The sequence below is a fragment of the Bombina bombina genome, chromosome 1 (genome assembly GCF_027579735.1).
Source record: "Bombina bombina isolate aBomBom1 chromosome 1, aBomBom1.pri, whole genome shotgun sequence".
Classification (NCBI taxonomy): domain Eukaryota; kingdom Metazoa; phylum Chordata; class Amphibia; order Anura; family Bombinatoridae; genus Bombina; species Bombina bombina.
In genome coordinates, this window is record NC_069499.1 from 727,365,029 (window position 1) to 727,387,897 (window position 22,869).

The following is a 22,869-nucleotide window of genomic DNA, read 5'->3' on the forward strand; positions in this document are numbered from 1 at the left end:
CTTATTTCTCCCACATTTGTACATTCCCAGGTGGGTAAGCCAGGAACTTTGTGTGGTTGATACAGAGGGCAAGTCGGATGGAGAGACCATGTTACCTATGCTCATTCCTTGCCTAAAAGAGGTACAAATACTTTCTTCCACGCAGGGAATTAGTTTATCATCAGCTTTGAGAATATCAAAGTGTTTCCTGATGATGCCACAGATTTGTTTGTACTGTCTACTATGTCCTGTGACAAAGGTAACACCTCTGAATTTGTTTTTCCCATTATTGCCATCCCGCGTATTACTCAAAAGTTGGTCCCGATTGAAGCCTGCCACCTCCTGGTTAGCTCTACTTATGACCTTATTAGGATAATCTCTTTGTCTGAGGTGTGAGTCTAGTTCCTTCGCTCTTGTATGGTATTGATTTAAGTCACTACAATTCGGTTTAAGACGTATGTATTGGCCCTTGGCCACTGCATAAGGAACAAACTCAGGATGGAAAGATTTTGCATGGAGCAGGGAATTCCCTGCTATAGGTTTTCTATACACATCAGTGTACACCTTTCCATCAACTCCTGCTTTGAGAGTAACGTCCAAGTAATTAATGGACTCTCTTAGAAATTCAAAGGTGAAAGCCAAATTCAAATCGTTGACATTAAGCCAGGCCACAAACAGAGAAGCTGTATGTAGAGAAAATACATGCCTGATGTAAACTACATAAGCCTTTATTAATATAACTGTTTTGTACTAGAATAACAAACAGGCAATTTCGATTGAAGTTGCTAGCTCAGAGATCATATAGAGTGACTAATCATTTAGGTTTGGAGGATACTTGAACTCTTCATCAGATTTATACGACTCATAGTGAATATTACTAATCTGTGATTATGTTAATACTCTGAATCACATGACTATGCAATTTGTGATGTATTGTTGATATATATGTAATGCAGTTGCTCTTTTCAAAATAAAGCTGGTTTGAAACTAAATTTTAGGTAGATTCCTTTTTGTCTCTCATATTGTGGTCCTTTCTGCTAATATAGGCCTAGATTTAGAGTTTGGCGGTAGCCGTGAAAACCAGCGTTAGAGGCTCCTAACGCTGGTTTTAGGCTACCGCCGGTATTTGGAGTCAGTCAGGAAAGGGTCTAACGCTCACTTTCCAGCCGCGACTTTTCCATACCGCAGATCCCCTTACGTCAATTGTGTATCCTATCTTTTCAATAGGATCTTTCTAACTCCGGTATTTAGAGTTGTGGCTGAAGTGAGCGTTAGAAATCTAACGACAAAACTCCAGCCGCAGAAAAAAGTCAGTAGTTAAGAGCTTTCTGGGGTAACGCCGGTTTATAAAGCTCTTAACTACTGTGCACTAACACCCATAAACTACCTATGCACCCCTAAACCGAGGTCCCCCCACATCGCCGCCACTCGATTAATTTTTTTTAACCCCTAATCTGCCGACCGCCACCTACGTTATACTTATGTACCCCTAATCTGCTGCCCCTAACACCGCCGACCCCTATATTATATTTATTAACCCCTAACCTGCCCCCCACAACGTCGCCGCCAGCTACCTACAAAAATTAACCCCTAATCTGCCGACCGCAAAGCGCCGCCACCTACATTATAGCTATGTACCCCTAATCTGCTGCCCCTAACACCGCCGACCCCTATATTATATTTATTAACCCCTAATCTGCCCCCCTCAATGTCGCCTCCACCTGTCTACACTTATTAACCCCTAATCTGCCGAGCGGATTTCACCGCTACTATAATAAAGTTATTAACCCCTAATCCGCCTCACTCCCGCCTCAATAACCCTATAATAAATAGTATTAACCCCTAATCTGCCCTCCCTAACATCGCTGACACCTAACTTCAATTATTAACCCCTAATCTGCCTACCGAATCTCGCCGCTATTCTAATACAGTACAACTCCGAAAATCCGGACTGCTTGGGGATTTGCCTGGTCCGTATTTTCGGATTTTCCGGATTCTCGGACATTGCTGATAAAATACCTGTAAATAAAAAAGAAGACGTGCTAATGTTTTTTATTATAAATAAATACTGTACAGATCACCTTGTTTATTAAAATAGAGTACTGCACCTGCATATGTACATTCCTTTCCGTTACAGGTATTTCTTTGGCACATGCTGAACTGCTTGTTCACGGAGCACTAGCATCTGCTGCGCCCGGTGAACCGCTTGTGGATGGTGCTTCTGCTTTGCCCAGTGATTTCAGAGTGTTTCTCCTCTGCTTCTGTTTAGAACCCTTATCCACTTTAGGAAACATTGGTACAGTACACTACTGTACAATATAGTACAGTATATAGAGGTATAACAGTACTGTGCAGTGTAAAGATGGTAAATACCTGCACAGGTACCGGTCATGTATGGCAAACTGTAGTGCGCAGTTGTGGAGCTCAGATTTGTCACTGCCTTCGTGTGCCGTCGCTTGTTGCAGCTCTGAATGCCAATTTGCACATGCGCAATGACAAACCAACACCCGGAAGTTGTAATCACTCCAAAGTCCGGATTCTCAGGTTGTCCGGATTTCTGGAGTCCGGATTTTTGGAGTTGTACTGTAAATGGATTAACCCCTAAAGCTAAGTCTAACCCTAACACTAACACCCCCCTAAATTAAATATAATTTAAATCTAATGAAATAAATTAACTCTTATTAAATAAATTATTCCTATTTAAAGCTAAATACTTACCTGTAAAATAAACCCTAATATAGCTACAATATAAATTATAATTATATTATAGCTATTTTTAGATTTATATTTATTTTACAGGCAACTTTGTCTTTATTTTAACCAGGTACAATAGCTATTAAATAGTTAAGAACTATTTAATAGCTAAAATAGTTAAAATAATTACAAAATTACCTGTAAAATAAATCCTAACCTAAGTTACAATTAAACCTAACACTACACTATCAATAAATAAATTAAATAAAATACCTACAATTATCTACAATTAAACCTAACACTACACTATCAATAAATAAATTAAATACAATTCCTATAAATAAATACAATTAAATAAACTAACTAAAGTACAAAAAATAAAAAAGAACTAAGTTACAAAAAATAAAAAAATATTTACAAACATTAGAAAAAAATTACAACAATTTTAAACTAATTACACCTACTCTAAGCCCCCTAATAAAATAACAAAGACCCCCAAAATAAAAAAATGCCCTACCCTATTCTAAATTACTAAAGTTCAAAGCTCTTTTACCTTACCAGCCCTGAACAGGGCCCTTTGCGGGGCATGCCCCAAAGAATTCAGCTCTTTTGCCTGTAAAGAAAAACATACAATATCCCCCCCAACATTACAACCCACCACCCACATACCCCTAATCTAACCCAAACCCCCCTTAAATAAACCTAACACTAAGCCCCTGAAGATCTTCCTACCTTGTCTTCACCATGCCAGGTTCACTGATCGATCCAGAAGAGCCTCCGATGTCTTGATCCAAGCCCAAGCGGGGGGCTGAAGAGTGACGTCCATTCTCCGGCTGAAGTCTTGATCCAAGCGGGCAGAAGAGGACATCCGGACCGGCAAACCTCTTCATCCAAGCCGCATCTTCTATGTTCTTCAATCCGATGACGACCGGCTGATCTTCAAGACCTCCATCGCGGATCCATCCTTCTTCTCCGACGACTTCCCGATGAATGACTGTTCCTTTAAGGGACGTCATCCAAGATGGCATCCCTCGAATTCCGATTGGCTGATAGGATTCTATCAGCCAATCGGAATTAAGGTAGGAAAATTCTGATTGGCTGATGGAATCAGCCAATCAGAGTCAAGTTCAATCCGATTGGCTGATCCGATCAGCCAATCAGATTGAGCTTGCATTCTATTGGCTGATCGGAACAGCCAATAGAATGCGAGCTCAATCTGATTGGCTGATTGAATCAGCCAATCGGATTGAACTTGATTCTGATTGGCTGATTCCATCAGCCAATCAGAATTTTCCTACCTTAATTCCGATTGGCTGATAGAATCCTATCAGCCAATCGGAATTCGAGGGACGCCATCTTGGATGACGTCCCTTAAAGGAACCGTCATTCGTCGGGAAGTCGTCGGAGAAGAAGGATGGATCCGCGATGGAGGTCTTGAAGATCAGCCGGTCGTCATCGGATTGAAGAACATAGAAGATGCGGCTTGGATGAAGATGTTTGCCGGTTCGGAGGTCCTCTTCTGCCCGCTTGGATCAAGACTTCAGCCAGAGGATGGACGTCACTCTTCAGCCCCCCGCTTGGGCTTGGATCAGGACATCGGAGGCTCTTCTGGATGGATCGGTGAACCTGGCATGGTGAAGACAAGGTAGGAAGATCTTCAGGGGCTTAGTGTTAGGTTTATTTAAGGGGGGTTTGGGTTAGATTAGGGGTATGTGGGTGGTGGGTTGTAATGTTGGGGGGGTATTGTATGGTTTTTTTTACAGGCAAAAGAGCTGAATTCTTTGGGGCATGCCCCGCAAAGGGCCCTGTTCAGGGCTGGTAAGGTAAAAGAGCTTTGAACTTTTGTAATTTAGAAAAGGGTAGGGCATTTTTTTTATTTTGGGGTCTTTGTTATTTTATTAGGGGGCTTAGAGTAGGTGTAATTAGTTTAAAATTGTTGTAATTTTTTTCTAATGTTTGTAAATATTTTTTTATTTTTTGTAACTTAGTTCTTTTTTATTTTTTGTACTTTAGTTAGTTTATTTCATTGTATTTATTTTTAGGAATTGTATTTAATTAATTTATTGATAGTGTAGTGTTAGGTTTAATTGTAGATAATTGTAGGTATTTTATTTAATTAATTTATTGATAGTGTAGTGTTAGGTTTAATTGTAACAGGTTAGGATTTATTTTACAGGTAATTTTGTAATTATTTTAACTATTTTAGCTATTAAATAGTTCTTAACTATTTAATAGCTATTGTACCTGGTTAAAATAAAAACAAAGTTACCTGTAAAATAAATATAAATCCTAAAATAGCTATAATATAATTATAATTTATATTGTAGCTATATTAGGGTTTATTTTACAGGTAAGTATTTAGCTTTAAATAGGAATATTTTTTTAATAAGAGTTAATTTATTTCGTTAGATTTAAATTATATTTAATTTAGGGGGGTGTTAGGGTTAAAGTTAGACTTAGCTTTAGGGGTTAATAAATTTATCAGAGTAGCGGTGAGCTCCTGTCGGCAGATTAGGGGTTAATACTTGAAGTTAGGTGTCGGCAATGTTAGGGAGGGCAGATTAGGGGTTAATACTATTTATTATAGGGTTATTGAGGCGGGAGTGAGGCGGATTAGGGGTTAATACATTTATTATAGTAGCGCTCAGGTCCGGTCGGTAGATTAGGGGTTAATAAGTGTAGTTAGGTGGAGGCGACATTGGGGGCGGCAGATTAGGGGTTAATAAATATAATATAGGGGTCGGCGATGTTAGGGCAACAGATTAGGGGTACATAGGGATAATGTAGGTGGCGAGGGTGTACGGAGCGGCAGATTAGGGGTTAAAAATAATATGCAGGGGTCAGCGATAGCGGAGGCGGCAGATTAGGGGTTAATAAGTGTAAGGTTAGGGGTGTTTAGACTCGGGGTACATGTTAGAGTGTTAGGTGCAGACGTAGGAAGTGTTTCCCCATAGAAAACAATGGGGCTGCGTTAGGAGCTGAACGCGGCTTTTTTGCAGGTGTTAGTTGTTTTTTCAGCTCAAACAGCCCCATTGTTTTCTATGGGGGAATCGTGCACGAGCACGTTTTTTAAGCTGGCCGCATCCGTAAGCACCGCTGGTATCGAGAGTTGAAGTTGCAGTAAATATGCTCTACGCTCCTTTTTTGGAGCCTAACGCAGCCATTCTGTGAACTCTCAATACCAGCGGTATTTAAAAGGTGCGGCCAGAAAAAAGCACGCGTAGCTAACGCACCCCTTTGGCCGCAGAACTCTAAATCTAGGCGTTAGAATGATAGATATTGAGCCTGCCCTTATATGTACTGCTTGGTAAATGCAGAAGTGTTGCTTTCTTTATATACTTGTGATATTCTGCTGAGTGTACTGCTAATGTATTCTCTCCATTTCTTCTGAAAAGTGGTTGATTCATAAATAAATAACAAAATCGCTAGCTGTACTTTGATCAGCAGAAACTATGAGCCCTATGGGAGCTGTCAACCCATTAAGGTGCCAAAGACCGTTTTTGAGTTTATGTTTTATATACTTTTTCTCATATTAAAGGGACAATGAGGCCAACATTAAACTTTCAGGATTCAGACAGAACATGCATTTTTCAGAACTCTTCAGATTACTTCTGTTATTAAATAAACATCTTTATTTCAGTATCATTTACTATTATTTTAGTATCCTTTGATACTTAGCTCCTTTCCATGAGACCATACTGATATAGGCAGTGTCTGCAACAATGTTTGCACACTACTATGGAAATGATAGCAAGAGAAAGCGGTAAATTTGATCAAATACATTTTTAATTTTCTATATTATTTGGCATTTTGGCATTTATCTGTAAAGAGGTTAAAGGGATAGTCTACTGTAAAAATGTTTTTAATTTAATTTGTTTCCAATGAGTTGTTATACCAGCTGCATAGTATAAAATGTATGAGAAATTGTGGGGAGGTGGGGGGGGGCAGAGATAACTGAGGGATGCCTAGAAGGGGAGCTCTGGCTTTAAAAGCTGTCAACAATTTCCACTCTTCTTGTTGAAGAATCAAGGCAGCATTGATTAGTGGCTCAACTACTACGTGGGACAATCGCACTGTAGAGCGCAACTCTTGTAGACACCATTGCAGCATCGAGAAGGAGGCTGCATTGAGAAGGCGGATGAGTGTAAGAATACAGAGCCTTCCTACTTACCTTACACAAATGCCACCATAGCCTCCAGTTATACCATGCGCCCTCTTAGAAGTTGAGCTGAGCTCCAAATTCTCCCTACTGGAGCCATTGTTAGGGGCTGTGCTTCCCTGCTTAACCCCCTGGCTTAATACCGGTGGTGTAAACCATCTGCCACCATTGGAGCACACACAGAGGCATGAACTATAGCTACATGCGACTGCAGGTATCCATATTTACTCTGCATAGCACACCTATTCTCCACACAACTGATACCTTTATATTAAACTCAAGGGTGCATTGCCTACAAACACAGAGGACTTATCTGTTAGCTGCTCTACAGTGCAGTTTAATGCAGCATTAAAATATTTTACAGCAATTCCTAAAGCACATATCTGCCATTCTAAGGGACACATTTGAATAAGACTATATCATGTTACCCATATTCTTCTGGAACAGCAGTCTTCAGAGCATGAGATCTATTTACAGCACTTGACACACAGCTAGATTCCAAGTTTTCCTTATGAGTGAAAAAGCATCGTTATGGCTCTTTTTCACTACCGCTGCTATTACTAGTCTTGTATGTATAGCTGTACCACACACTTTTTTGACGGTCACGCAACGTAACTACCGCACTTTTTAAAAAGTCCTTTTTCAATGGGAATTCCACAGCGCCAGTATTACGAGTTTGCCTGTCTAGCCAAAAAGTGAGCAGTACAGCCCATAACTACAAGATCCGTACCGTAAACTGAAAGTCAGTAGTTATGGGTTTACGTTACAAAGCTGTAGCATAAAACTCATAACTAAAGTGTTACAAAGTACACTAACACCCATAAACTACCTATTAACCCCTAAACTGAGGCCCTCCCGCATCGCAAATACTAAAATAAAATTATTAACCCATAATCTGCCACTCCAGACATCGCCGCCACTATAATAAACATATTAACCCCTAAACCACCGCACTCCCGCATCGCAAACACTAGTTAAATATTATTAACCCCTAATCTGCTGCCCCCAATGTAGTCGTCACCTACATTCACTTATTAACCCGTAATCTGCTGTCCCTAACAATGCTGCAACCTACATTACTGTTATTAACCCCTAATCTGCCTCCCCCCCGACATTGCCGCCACCTAACTACACTTATTAACCCTTAATCTGCCACCCCTAACGTCGTCGCTGCCACTATTCTGAAGTTATTAACCCCTAAACCTCTGGCCTCCCACATCACTAACACTAAATAAATATATTAACCCCTAAACCTAACCCTAAGTCTAACCCTAACACCCCTAACTTTAATATAAATAAAATAAATCTTAATACAAATTACTATTATTACCTAAATAATACCTATTTAAGACTAAAAACTTACCTGTAAAATAAACCCTATGCTAGCTACAATATAACTAATAGTTACATTGTAGCTAGCTTAGGTTTCATTTTTATTTCACAGGCAAGTTTGTATTTATTTTAACTAGGTAGACTAGTTAGTTAATAGTTATTAACTATTTACTAGCTACCTAGTTAAAATAAATACAAATTTAGCTGTAAAATAAAACCTAAACTGAGTTACACTAACACCTAACCTTACACTAAAATTAAATAAATTAAATTAACAAAATACATTTATCTAAATTACAAAAAATAATAAACACTAAATTACACAAAATACAAAAGAAATGATCAAATATTTAAACTAATTACACCTAATCTAATAGCCCTATCAAAATAAAAAAGCCCCCCCAAAATAAAAAAACCCTAGCCTACACTAAACTGCCAATGGCCCTTAAAAGGGCCTTTTGCGGGGCATTGCCCCAAAGAAATCAGCTCTTTTACCTGTAATAAAAAAATACAAACAACCCCCCAACAGTAAAACCCACCACCCACACAACCAACCCCCCCCCTCAAAAAAAAACTAACATACGGCCAGATTATGAGTTTTGCGTTGGAGCTGTGCAGTGCTAACGAGCAGTTTTGTCTCAACGCTCACTTACCTACAGCGCTGGTATTACGGGTTTTTACAAACCCGACGTTAAAAGGCAAGAAGTGAGCGTAGAGCAAAATTGTGCTCCATATTGCACTCCAATACCAGCGCTGCTTAAGTCAGCGGTAAGCTGGTTGTACGTGCTCGTGCACGATTTCCCCATAGACATCAATGGGGAGAGCCGGCTGAGAAAAAGTCTAACACCTGCCAAAAAGCAGCGTAAAACTCAGTACTGCAGCCCCATTGATTCCTATGGGGAAACACATTTTATGTTTACACCTAACACCCTAACATGAACCCTGAGTCTAAACACCCCTAATCTTACACTTATTAACCCCTAATCTGCCACCCCCAACATCGCCGACACCTACATTATATTTATTAACCCCTAATCTGCCGCCCCCAATGTCGCTGCAACCTACCTACACTTATTAATCCCTAATCTGCCGCCCCCAATGTCGCCGCAACTATATTAAATTTATTAACCCCTAAACCTAAGTCTAACCCTAGCCCTAACACCCCATAATTGAAATATAATTTAAATAAATCTAAATAAAAATAACTATCATTAACTACATTATTCCTATTTAAAACTAAATACTTACCTGTAAAATAAACCCTAAGCTAGCTACAATATAACTAATAGTTACATTGTAGCTAGCTTAGGGTTTATTTTTATTTTACAGGCAAGTTTGTATTTATTTTAACTAGGTAGAATAGTTATTAAATAGTTATTAACTATTTACTAGCTACCTAGTTAAAATAAATACAAATTTACCTGTAAAATAAAACCTAAACTGAGTTACACTAAAACCTAACCTTACACTAAAATTAAATAAATTAAATTAACAAAATACATTTATCTAAATTACAAAAAATAATAAACACTAAATTACACAAAATACAAAAGAAATGATCAAATATTTAAACTAATTACACCTAATCTAATAGCCCTATCAAAATAAAAAATCCCCCCCAAAATAAAAAAACCCTAGCCTACACTAAATTGCCAATGGCCCTTAAAAGGGCCTTTTGCGGGGCATTGCCCCAAAGAAATCAGCTCTTTTACCTGTAATAAAATAATACAAAGAACCCCCCAACAGTAAAACCCACCACCCACACAACCAACCCCCCTCAAAAAAAAACCTAACATACAGGCAGATTATGAGTTTTGCGTTAGGAGCTGTACGGTGCTAACGAGCAGCTTTGTCTCACCGCTCACTTACCTACAGCGCTGGTATTACGGGTTTTTACAAACTCTGCGTTAAAAGGCAAGAAGTGAGCGTAGAGCAAAATTGTGCTTCATACCGCACTCCAATACCAGCGCTGCTTAAATCAGCGGTAAGCTGGTTGTACGTGCTCGTGCACGATTTCCCCATAGACATCAATGGGGAGAGCCGGCTGAGAAAAAGTCTAACACCTGCCAAAAAGCAGCGTAAAACTCAGTAATGCAGCCCCATAGATTACTACGGGGAAACACATTTTATGTTTACACCTAACATGAATCCTGAGTCTAAACACCCCCAATCTTACACTTATTAACCCCTAATCTGCCACCCCCGACATCGCCGACACCTACATTATATTTATTAACCCCTAATCTGCCGCCCCCAATGTCGCTGCAACCTACCTACACTTATTAATCCCTAATCTGCCGTCCCCAATGTCGCCGCAACTATATTAAATTTATTAACCCCTAAACTTAAGTCTAACCCTAACACCCCCTAATTGAAATATAATTTAAATAAATCTAAATAAAAATAACTATCATTAACTACATTATTCCTATTTAAAACTAAATACCTGTAAAATAAACAGTAAGCTAGCTACAATATAACTAATAGTTACATTGTAGCTAGCTTAGGGTTTATTTTTATTTTACAGGCAAGTTTGTATTTATTTTAACTAGGTAGAATAGTTATTAAATAGTTATTAAATAGTTATTAACTATTTAATAACTACCTAGCTAAAATAAATACAAATTTATAATAAATATAATGTAGGTGGCGGCAATGTTAGGGGTGGCAGATTAGGGGTTAATAATATTTAACTAGTGTTTGTGAGGCAGGAGTGCGGCGGTTTAGGGGTTAATATGTTTATTATAGTGGCGTCGATGTCTGGAGCAGCATATTATTGGTTAATAATTTTATTTTAGTGTTTGTGAGGCGGGGGGGGGGCCTTGGGTTAGGGGTTAGGTAGTTTATGGGTGTTAGTGTACTTTTTAGCACTTTAGTTATGAGTTTTATGCTACGGCGTTGGAGTGTAAAACTCATAACTACTGACTTTAGAATGCGTTACGGAGGTGGAGTGCGTACCGCTCACTTTTTGGCCTCCCAGGACAGACTCGTAATACCGGCGCTATGGAAGTCCCAAAGAAAAAAGGGTTTACGAAGTTTACGTAAGTCGGTTTGCGGTAAGGCCAAAAAAGTGTGTGGGGCCCCTAAACCTGCAAGACTCGTAATAGCAGCGGTAGTGAAAAAGCAGCGTTAGGACCTGTTAGCGCTGCTTTTTTACCTTACCGCAAATCTCGTAATCTTTGGATTGGCATTGCCCTTAAAAGGGCATTTAGCTCTTTTACTTTGCCCAAAGTCCCTAATCTAAAAATAAAACCCACCCAATAAACCCTTAAATAAACCTAACACTAACCCCCAAAGATCCACTTACAGTTTTTGAAGAGCAGACATCCATCCTCATCCATCCAGGAGAAGTCTTCAACCAAGCGGCAAGAATTCCTCAACAAAGCCGGGAGAAGTCTTCATCCAAACGGCAAGAAGTCGTACTCCAGGCGGGCAGAAGTCTTCATCCAGACTGCATCTTCTATCTTCATCCTTCCGACGCGGAGCGGCTCCATCTTCAAGACATCCGTCGCCTGAGCATCCTATTCTTTTGATGGGTCTCGAAGAATGAAGTTTCCTTTAAATGACGTAATCCAAGATGGCGTCCCTTGAATTCCGATTGGCTGATAGAATTCTATCAGCCAATCGGAATTAAGGTAGAAAAAATCCTATTGGCTGATGCAATCAGCCAATAGGATTGAGCTCGCATTCTATTGGCTGTTCCGATTAGCCAATAGAATGCAAGCTCAATCCTATTGGCTGATTGGATCAGCCAATAGGATTAAAACCCTTTAACTCCGATTGTGTATTTTGTGTAATTTAGTGTTTATTATTTTTTGTAATTTAATTTATTTAATTATAGTGTAATGTTAGGTGTAAGTGTAACTCAGGTTAGGTTTTATTTTACAGGTAACTTTGTATTTATTTTAACTAGGCAGTTAGTAAATAGTTAATAACTATTTACTAACTAGTTTACCTAGTTAAAACAAATACAAATGCTAGATTTAGAGTTTTGTCGCTAAAGACCCGCGGTGTTAACGCTGCTTTTTTTCCCAGTGCACCCTTAAGACAATGCTGGTATTTAGAGTTGTCTGAATGGCTGCGTTAGGCTCAGAAAACGGAGCATTGAGCATAATTTACCTTCCCTTCAACTCTCAATACCAGCGTTGCCTATGGTAGCGGTAAGCTGGAAAAACGTGCTTGTGCACGATATCCCCATAGGAAACAAAGGGGCTGAGCTGGCTGAAAAAAAACCTAACACCTGCAAAAAAACAGCGTTCAGCTCCTAGCGCAGCCCCATTGTTTCCTATGGGGAAACACTCTCTAAGTCTACACCTAACACCCTAACATGAACCCGAGTCTAAACACCCCTAACCTTACACTTATTAACCCCTAATCTGCCGCCCCCGCTATCGCTGACACCTGCATTTTATTATTAACCCCTAATCTGCCGATCCGGACACGCCGCAACCTACATTATAGCTATGAACCCCTAATCTACTGCCCCTAACATCGCCGACACCTATATTATATTTATTACCCCCTAATCTGCCCCCCCAACGTCGCCGCCACCTACCTACACTTATTAACCCCTAATCTGCCGACCGGAACTCGCCGCCACTATAATAAATGTATTAAACCCCTAAACCGCCGCACTCCCGCCTCGCAAACACTATAATAAATTGTATTAACCCCTAATCTGCCCTCCCTAACATCGCCACCACCTACCTACAATTTTAACCCCTAATCTCCTCCCAGCAACGTCGCCGCTACTATAATAAAGTTATTAACCCCTAAAGCTAACTCTAACACTAACCCTAACACCCCTCTAAATTAAATATAATTTTAATTAAACAAAATAATATTCCTATAATTAAATAAATTATTCCTATTTAAAACTAAATACTTACCTAGAAAATAAACCCTAATATAGCTACAATATAACTAATAGATACATTCTAGCTATTTTAGGATTTATATTTATTTTACAGGCAACTTTGTATTTATTTTAACTAGGTACAATAGCTATTAAATAGTTAATAACTATTCAATAGCTACCTAGTTAAAATAAGTACAAAATTACCTGTAAAATAAACCCTAACCTAAGTTATAAATACACCTAACACTACACTATCATTAAATTCATTAAATAAATTAACTACAATTAGCTAAACTAAAATACAATTAAATAAACTATTCTATAATACAAAAAAACCCCCACTAAATTACAAAAAATTAAAAAAATTACAAGAAGTTTAAACTAATTACACCGAATCTAAGCCCCCTAATAAAATAAAAAATCCCCCCAAAATAAAAAAATGCCCTACCCTATTCTAAATTAAAAAAATAATCAGCTCTTTAACCAGCCCTTAAAAGGGCTTTTTGCGCGGCATTGCCCCAAAGTAATCAGCTCTTTTACCTGTAAAAATATACAACCCCCCAACATTAAAACCCACCACCCACATACCCCTACTCTAACCCACCCAAACCCCCCTTAAAAAAACCTAACGCTAACCCCCTGAAGATCTCCCTACCTTGAGTCGTCTTCACCCAACCAGGCTGAAATCTTCATCCAAGGTGCGCAGAGGAGGTCCTTCATCCGTTAGAAGTCTTCATCCAGGTGACGTCTTCAATCTTCATCCATCCGGAGTGGAGCGGAGCCATCTTCCAAGGAGCTGACGCAGAACCATCCACTCACAGGAACGAACAACCGGCTCAATACCATTGTTAGCCTGTTCTATGGCGATTTACCACCTGGGTGCAACTTCTTTTAGCCCAGCAATGCTTTTCACAGAGTAGAACTTTCCTGTAGTATATCAGTCTGATCCCGCCTATTACGGTCAGTCCAGTGCCGAAATACCAGGCAATTCCTCTCTGAACAAGGAACAAAGCAACCCCAGACGATCATTTTGGCCTTCATTGGGCCTCGTCAGTGAGGTGTAGCAGTATTCCTCTAAGCACACTGAGCAAGGAGTCCACATCTGGTTTCCCCTTTTTCCCATAGGGAGACTAAATACACACAGAGAGAAATGCACTCACAGGAACGAACAACCAGCTCAATACCATTGTTAGCCTGTTCTATGGCGATTTACCACCTGGGTGCAACTTCTTTTAGCCCAGCAATGCTTTTCACAGAGTAGAACTTTCCTGTAGTATATCAGTCTGATCCCGCCTATTACGGTCAGTCCAGTGCCGAAATACCAGGCAATTCCTCTCTGAACAACGAACAAAGCAACCCCAGACGATCGTTTCAGCCTTCATTGGGCCTCGTCAGTGAGGTGTAGCAGTATTCCTCTAAGCACACTGAGCAAGGAGTCCACGTCTGGTTTCCCCTTTTTCCCATAGCCACTGAGCTGTTGTTCGTTCCTGGTAGAGCGCTTCTCTCTTTGTATGCAAATTATTATGACCCTGGGGAAGTCTCCCTATGGGTGATGGGGGAAACCAGACGTGGACTCCTTGCCCAGTGTGCTTAGAGGAATGTGACTGCACCTCACTGACGAGGCCCATAGAAGGCCGAAATGATCGTCTGGGGTTGTCATGTTCCTTGTTCAGAGGAGAATTGCCTGGTATTTCGGGGCTGGACTGACCTTACATGGCGGGATCAGACTGATATACTTTAGGAAAGTTTTCTTCTGTGAAAAGCACACTGGTCTAAAAGAGGCTGCTTCCGGGTGGTAAATCGCCATAGAACAAGCCACTGAGCTGTTGTTCGTTCCTGGTAGAGCACTTCTCTCTTTGTATGCAAATTATTATGACCCTGGGGAAGTCTCCCTATGGGTGATGGGGGAAACCAGACGTGGACTCCTTGCCCAGTGTGCTTAGAGGAATGTGACTGAACCTCACTGACGAGGCCCATAGAAGGCCGAAACGATCGTCTGGGGTTGTCATGTTCCTTGTTCAGAGGAGAATTGCCTGGTATTTCGGGGCTGGACTGACCTTACATGGCGGGATCAGACTGATATACTTTAGGAAAGTTTTCTTCTGTGAAAAGCACACTGGTCTAAAAGAGGCTGCTTCCGGGTGGTAAATCGCCATAGAACAAGCCACTGAGCTGTTGTTCGTTCCTGGTAGAGCGCTTCTCTCTTTGTATGCAAATTATTATGACCCTGGGGAAGTCTCCCTATGGGTGATGGGGGAAACCAGACGTGGACTCCTTGCCCAGTGTGCTTAGAGGAATGTGACTGCACCTCACTGACGAGGCCCATAGAAGGCCGAAACGATCGTCTGGGGTTGTCATGTTCCTTGTTCAGAGGAGAATTGCCTGGTATTTCGGGGCTGGACTGACCTTACATGGCGGGAACAGACTGATATACTTTAGGAAAGTTTTCTTCTGTGAAAAGCACACTGGTCTAAAAGAGGCTGCTTCCGGGTGGTAAATCGCCATAGAACAAGCCACTGAGCTGTTGTTCGTTCCTGGTAGAGCGCTTCTCTCTTTGTATGCAAATCTGTTAGAGGGAGCTCAGGAGACAACCCAATTTTAGACTCTATTAACATTCTATCTGCCAAAATGAGTACACATTACACTTCTCTCAAACAAGAAATAAAATCTTCAGTAGCCAAACTCAAGCGAGGTAAAGCCTTTTTGGGGGGAACGTACAGATGCACTTGAGAGAAAACATGAAGACCTAGGAAAAGACTATTCCAATCTTCTGTCCTATGCTCACAGTCTGGTGGAGATTATGTCTGTTTTAGAATTTAATCTTGCGAATCAGGAAGATAGGTCTCGTTGCAACAACATTAGAGTAAGGGGTATTCCTGAGGAAATTGGAGCAGCAGAATTACCAGAATTTTTGCTAGGCCTCTTCAAGGAACTTCTGGCATCTCTACAAGACTGAGACCCTCTGATAGATTGGGTTCACAGAGATCTATGCCCTAGAACTGCATCAGCTGAACAGCACAGTGATATCATCAGACTCCATTAGTTCACCTTCAAAGAAACTCTTACAGGCAGCATTCCAAAAATGTCTCTAACTGAGTCATATATATCAATACAAATCTTCCTAGACCTAGCTTCACATACTCTGGCTCAGTGATGCTTGTTTACGCCGATCACGCAATGACTGCACAAACATAATATAAAAAACAGATGGGTTAGCTAGTCAAACTGTTTCTTCAATTTGAAGGCCAATTCTATGTTATAACTGCTCTTGATCAGAGTATGAAGCTACTAGAAACTTGGGGACTTCTCTAACTTTGTTATATGGACTCTACATACAATCCAGACCTGAAAGGGCTGAGGATCATAGCACCAGAACAGCAGCCTCTCCCTAAGATGCCCAACCAGACTGCCAAGAGGAAAGGACCCCATCCAGGACTCTCTCTTCAAGGAGAATGATTGTTATTTTTCTTGACTACAGATTTAATGTATGCATTTTCTTTGTTAGTGTCAATACCTGAGTAATGTATATTCTAGGCGATTGTATGCTCTTAGAGTCTATTATAGGTAATTCAAAACTGGTTGTAAAGTTTATAATGAAGAGTTATATGAAGAGACTAATGCCCTAAACAGATGGTCTATGCCTCTTAATTTTGTTTAGAGAACAAGTGAGGTAGACTTATTAGCAAGATAGGTTCTAACGAGCGCTAGTTGGCTCCTTCAACTTAATGAATTTGTTTAGCTAATATGGGAAGGAAAACCCAAATCCAACATCCTCTCATATTCCCTCATTACAGGTGGGTTCTTTCTGTCCTTTTAGTACTCCCTAGTTTCTCAATGCACTCCCTTGGCCCATAACTCTATTCCACTGTTTCAAACCCCCCCATATCTAACATACGGCTAGATTTAGAGTTTTGTCGGTAAGGACCCGCGTATCTAACGCTGGCTTTTTTCTGGCCGCACCTTTAAAATAACTCTGGTATTGAGAGTCCACAGAATGGCTGCGTTAGGCTCCAAAAAAGGAGCCTAGAGCATATTTAACGCAACTTCAACTCTCGATACCAGAGTTGCTTACGGACGCGGCCAGCCTCAAAAACGTGCTCGTGCACGATTCCCCCATAGGAAACAATGGGGCTGTTTGAGCTGAAAAAAAACTAACACCTGCAAAAAAGCCGCTTTCAGCTCCTAACGCAGCCCCATTGTTTCCTATGGGGAAACACTTCCTACGTCTGTACCTAACACTCTAACATGTACCCCGAGTCTAAACACCCCTAACCTTACACTTATTAACCCCTATTCTGCCGCCCCCACTATCGCTGACCCCTGCATATTATTATTAACCCCTAATCTTTAACCCCTAATCTACCGCTCCGTAAACCGCCGCTACTTACATTATCCCTATGTACCCCTAATCTGCTGCCCCTAACACCGCCGACCCCTATATTATATTTATTAACCCCTAATCTGCCCCCCACAACGTCGCCTCCACCTGCCTACACTTATTAACCCCTAATCTGCCGAGCGGACCGCACCGCTATTATTATAAAGTTATTAACCCCTAATCCGCCTCACTAACCCTATAATAAATAGTATTAACCCCTAATCTGCCCTCCCTAACATCGCTGACACCTAACTTCAATTATTAACCTCTAATCTGCCGACTGGAGCTCACCGCTATTCTAATAAATGTATTAACCCCTAAAGCTAAGTCTAACCCTAACACTAACACCCCCCTAACTTAAATATAATTTAAATCTAATGAAATTAATTAACTCTTCTTAAATAAATTATTCCTATTTAAAGCGCAAATACTTACCTGTTAAATAAATCCTAATATAGCTACAATATAAATTATAATTATATTATAGCTATTTTAGGATTAATATTTATTTTACAGGTAACTTTGTATTTATTTTAACCAGGTACAATAGCTATTAAATAGTTAAGAACTATTTAATAGCTAAAATAGTTAAAATAATTACAAATTTACCTGTTAAATAAATCCTAACCTAAGTTACAATTAAACCTAACACTACACTATCAATAAATAAATTAAATACAATTCCTACAAATAAATACAATGAAATAAACTAAAGTACAAAAAATAAAAAAGAACTAAGTTACAAAAAATAAAAAAATATTTACAAACATAAGAAAAATATTACAACAATTTTAAACTAATTACACCTACTCTAAGCCCCCTAATAAAATAACAAAGCCCCCCAAAATAAAAAAATGCCCTACCCTATTCTAAATTACCTTACCAGCCCTGAACAGGGTCCTTTGCGGGGCATACCCCAAGAAGTTCAGCTCTTTTGCCTGTAAAAAAAAACATACAATACCCCCCCCCAACATTACAACCCACCACCCACATACCCCTAATCTAACCCAAACCCCCCTTAAATAAACCTAAAACTAAGCCCCTGAAGATCTTCCTACCTTATCTTCACCATACCAGGTTCACCGATCGATCCAGAAGAGCTCCTCCGATGTCCTGATCCAAGCCCAAGCGGGGGGCTGAAGAGGTCCATGATCCGGCTGAAGTCATCATCCAAGCGGGAGCTGAAGAGGTCCATGATCTGGCTGAAGTCTTCATCCAAGCGGGAGCTGAAGAGGTCCATGATCCGGATGAAGTCTTCTATCAACGGCATCTTCAATCTTCTTTCTTCGGGAGCCATCATCTTCCATCCGACGCGGAACATCCTCTTCTCCCGACGCCTACTAGCCGAATGACGGTTCCTTTAAATGACGTCATCCAAGATGGCGTCCCTCGAATTCCGATTGGCTGATAGGATTCTATCAGCCAATCGGAATTAAGGTAGGAATATTCTGATTGGCTGATGGAATCAACCAATCAGAATCAAGTTCAATCCGATTGGCTGATTCAATCAGCCAATCAGATTGAGCTTGCATTCTATTGGCTGTTCTGATCAGCCAATAGAATTCAAGCTCAATCTGATTGGCTGATCGGATCAGCCAATCGGATTGAACTTGATTCTGATTGGCTGATTCCATCAGCCAATCAGAATTTTCCTACCTTGATTCCGATTGGCTGATAGAATCCTATCAGCCAATCGGAATTCGAGGGACGCCATCTTGGATGACGTCATTTAAAGGAACCGTCATTCGGCTAGTAGGCGTCGGGAGAAGAGGCTGTTCTGCGTTGGATGGAAGATGATGGCTCCCGAAGAAAGAAGATTGAAGATGCCGTTGATAGAAGACTTCATCCGGATCATGGACCTCTTCAGCTCCCGCTTGGATGATGACTTCAGCCGGATCATGGACCTCTTCAGCCCCCCGCTTGGGCTTGGATCAGGACATCGGAGGAGCTCTTCTGGATCGATCGGTGAACCTGGTATGGTGAAGATAAGGTAGGAAGATCTTCAGGGGCTTAGTGTTAGGTTTATTTAAGGGGGGTTTGGGTTAGATTAGGGGTATGTGGGTGGTGGGTTGTAATGTTGGGGGGGGGGGTATTGTATGTTTTTTTTTACAGGCAAAAGAGCTGAACTTCTTGGGGCATGCCCCGCAAAGGGCCCTGTTCAGGGCTGGTAAGGTAAAAGAGCTTCGAACTTTAGTAATTTAGAATAGGGTAGGGCATTTTTTTATTTTGGGGTTTTTTGTTATTTTATTAGGGGGCTTAGAGTAGGTGTAATTAGTTTAAAATTGTTGTAATATTTTTCTTATGTTTGTAAATATTTTTTTATTTTTTGTAACTTAGTTCTTTTTTATTTTTTGTACTTTAGTTAGTTTATTTCATTGTATTTATTTGTAGGTATTGTATTTAATTAATTTATTGATAGTGTAGTGTTAGGTTTAATTGTAGGTAATTGTAGGTATTTTATTTAATGTATTTATTGATAGTGTAGTGTTAGGTTTAATTGTAACTTAGGTTAGGATTTATTTTACAGGTAATTTTGTAATTATTTTAACTAGGTAGCTATTAAATAGTTCTTAACTATTTAATAGTTATTGTACATGGTTAAAATAAATACAAAGTTACCTGTAAAATAAATATAAATCCTAAAATAGCTATAATATTATTATAATTTATATTGTAGCTATATTAGGATTTATTTTACAGGTAAGTATTTAGCTTTAAATAGGAATAATTTATTTAATAAGAGTTAATTAATTTCGTTAGATTTAAATTATATTTAACTTAGGGGGGTGTTAGTGTTAGGGTTAGACTTAGCTTTAGGGGTTAATATATTTATTAGAATAGCGGTGAGCTCCAGTCGGCAGATTAGGGGTTAATGTTTGAAGTTAGGTGTCGGCGATGTTAGGGAGGGCAGATTAGGGGTTAATACTATTTATTATAGGGTTAGTGAGGCGGATTAGGGGTTAATAACTTTATTATACTAGCGGTGCGGTCCGGTCGGCAGATTAGGGGTTAATAAGTGTAGGCAGGTGGAGGCGACTTTGAGGGCGGCAGATTAGGGGTTAATAAATATAATATAGGGGTCGGCGGTGTTAGGGGCAGCAGATTAGGGATACATAGCTATAATGTAGGTGGCGGCGCTTTGCGGTCGGCAGATTAGGGGTTAATTATTGTAGGTAGCTGGTGGCGACGTTGTGGGGGGCAGGTTAGGGGTTAATAAATATAATACAGGGGTCGGCGGTTTTAGGGGCAGCAGATTAGGGGTACATAAGTATAACGTAGGTGGCGGTCGGCAGATTAAGGGTTAAAAAAATGTAATCGAGTGGCGGCGATGTGGGGGGACCTCGGTTTAGGGGTACATAGGTAGTTTATGGGTGTTAGTGTACTTTAGAGCACAGTAGTTAAGAGCTTTATGAACCGGCGTTAGCCCAGAAAGCTCTTAACTACTGACTTTTTTCTGCGGCTGGAGTTTTGTCGTTAGATTTCTAACGCTCACTTCAGACACGACTCTAAATACCGGAGTTAGAAAGATCCCATTGAAAAGATAGGATACGCAATTGACGTAAGGGGATCTGCGGTATGGAAAAGTCGCGGCTGGAAAGTGAGCGTTAGACCCTTTTTTGACTGACTCCAAATACCGGCGGTAGCCTAAAACCAGCGTTAGGAGCCTCTAACGCTGGTTTTCACAGCTACCGCCAAACTCCAAATCTAGGCCATAGCTCTTTATTGAGCATTTATTATCTTGTTACTCAGTGATAGATTATTTCTTCTGGGACCTTTAGGTTAAGTGGTGCTCACCCACTGTTAGTTTTCATATATATCTTTAAGGTTTGATCAGATCATTTACTTTTTCTATATGATAGTTACCTTATTTATTCTATGGTTGAGTTTATAATTATCTGACTGTTATATAATCATTTGTATTTGATTGTGTATTCTCTTTGAGAGGTTCTTATCCACTATTCATACATTGCTCATTATCCTAATTAATTAATCTGATTACCAGTTGTGAAAATGTGTCATTATAACCACAGGACCTTTATTCCTTATAATATCTAAGTGGTGGCCTCACAGTGATTGTAGCATATATATTATTCTCTTTCTCCTCTTCCTACGTTACCTCTTCTCCCCAAATCTTTCCTTTATTATTTCCCTAGCGAGGCTGATCTCCGCTTTGCAACCTTTGCTGTCCAGGGCCTCAATTCACTGACAAAGAGAAACTTACTTTTAAACTTCCTAAAACGCACTAATATATCTTTCACCATTGTACAGGAGACTCACTGGACCACACCATCAGGTAGGAAACATTGTTTTAAAAAATATTCCTTTGTACTTGAGTCCTCTTATGCACAGAAGAGAGGAGTAGCTATTTTTATTTGTGATTATATAGCATATGATCTTAACCTGCTACTCTAGCATTCCTCAGTCCTATTCTAGAAAAGATATGGGATCTTGGACTCTCAACTCGATTAAAAGCTCCAAAATTAATCTCACCTCCTGGTCGGATCACGACCTTTACCCCCCACACACCCAATCAAGAGAGTCTCATTGGTGACTAGAGGATTGGCTATTAGATAAACCTTCCTCAATTGCCAACCTCAAAAAGGAACTAGTGGAGTTTCTGACATTCAATAATAATGACCAGACCCCTACTCATATTGTCTGGGCCTCTCTAAAGGCTTATATCAGAGCACACTTTATCAAAAAATGTAATTAAAAACAAAAAAGGCAAGTCTTTGGCTAAGCTTAATTGTCTATTTCCACTCACAGATCTGTAAAAACTGATCTTACCACATCTAGTGCGGCGCAATTAGAAAGTGTCAAAGCCCAGCTAACGACTTGATTACGAGTGGTGCGCAAAATGTAGCGCAAGTGTGCTACTTTTTTTTTCCAGCTTCCTAGAGCATTTTCAGCCTCTCTAGTCTCACTGGTCCTTATGTTATTAAACAGTATTTAATATGGGTAATTCAGATATCTTTAGTTTATCCCTTTTTGTACACACACATGCTTCTTTTCAATTATCTCTGTAAACCAAATCCCAATAATTATCTCTTCTACCTCCTACTGGGAGTGTATTTTTTTCTGCTGACTATGTTTACATAGGTTTTCTTTAACCTATATTTAAGCATCAAAACCTTTGGAATAGGTAGGGATACTAAGGGAAAATCGGCTATTTCAAGTGCCAAAATAAAGTAACATTATTTTTTTTTGTAAACTATTTAATACACTCCAGCAGGAAAAATGTCTAATCGGAAACAAATGAAAGTAGAGAAATTTAGGGTAAGCTGTCCCTTTAACTTACATTTCCAACTGTGCAGCAATGTTGTATAACTGTCCCCTGCAGCAATAATAGCTCTACCATGCTTATAGGGCAACACAGCTCCTAGATAGAACATGTCCCTTCAAGTGTAAGTTAACCATTTTACAGCCACAGCTATCAACAGCAATCATTTTGAAATTGTGACATTTTGC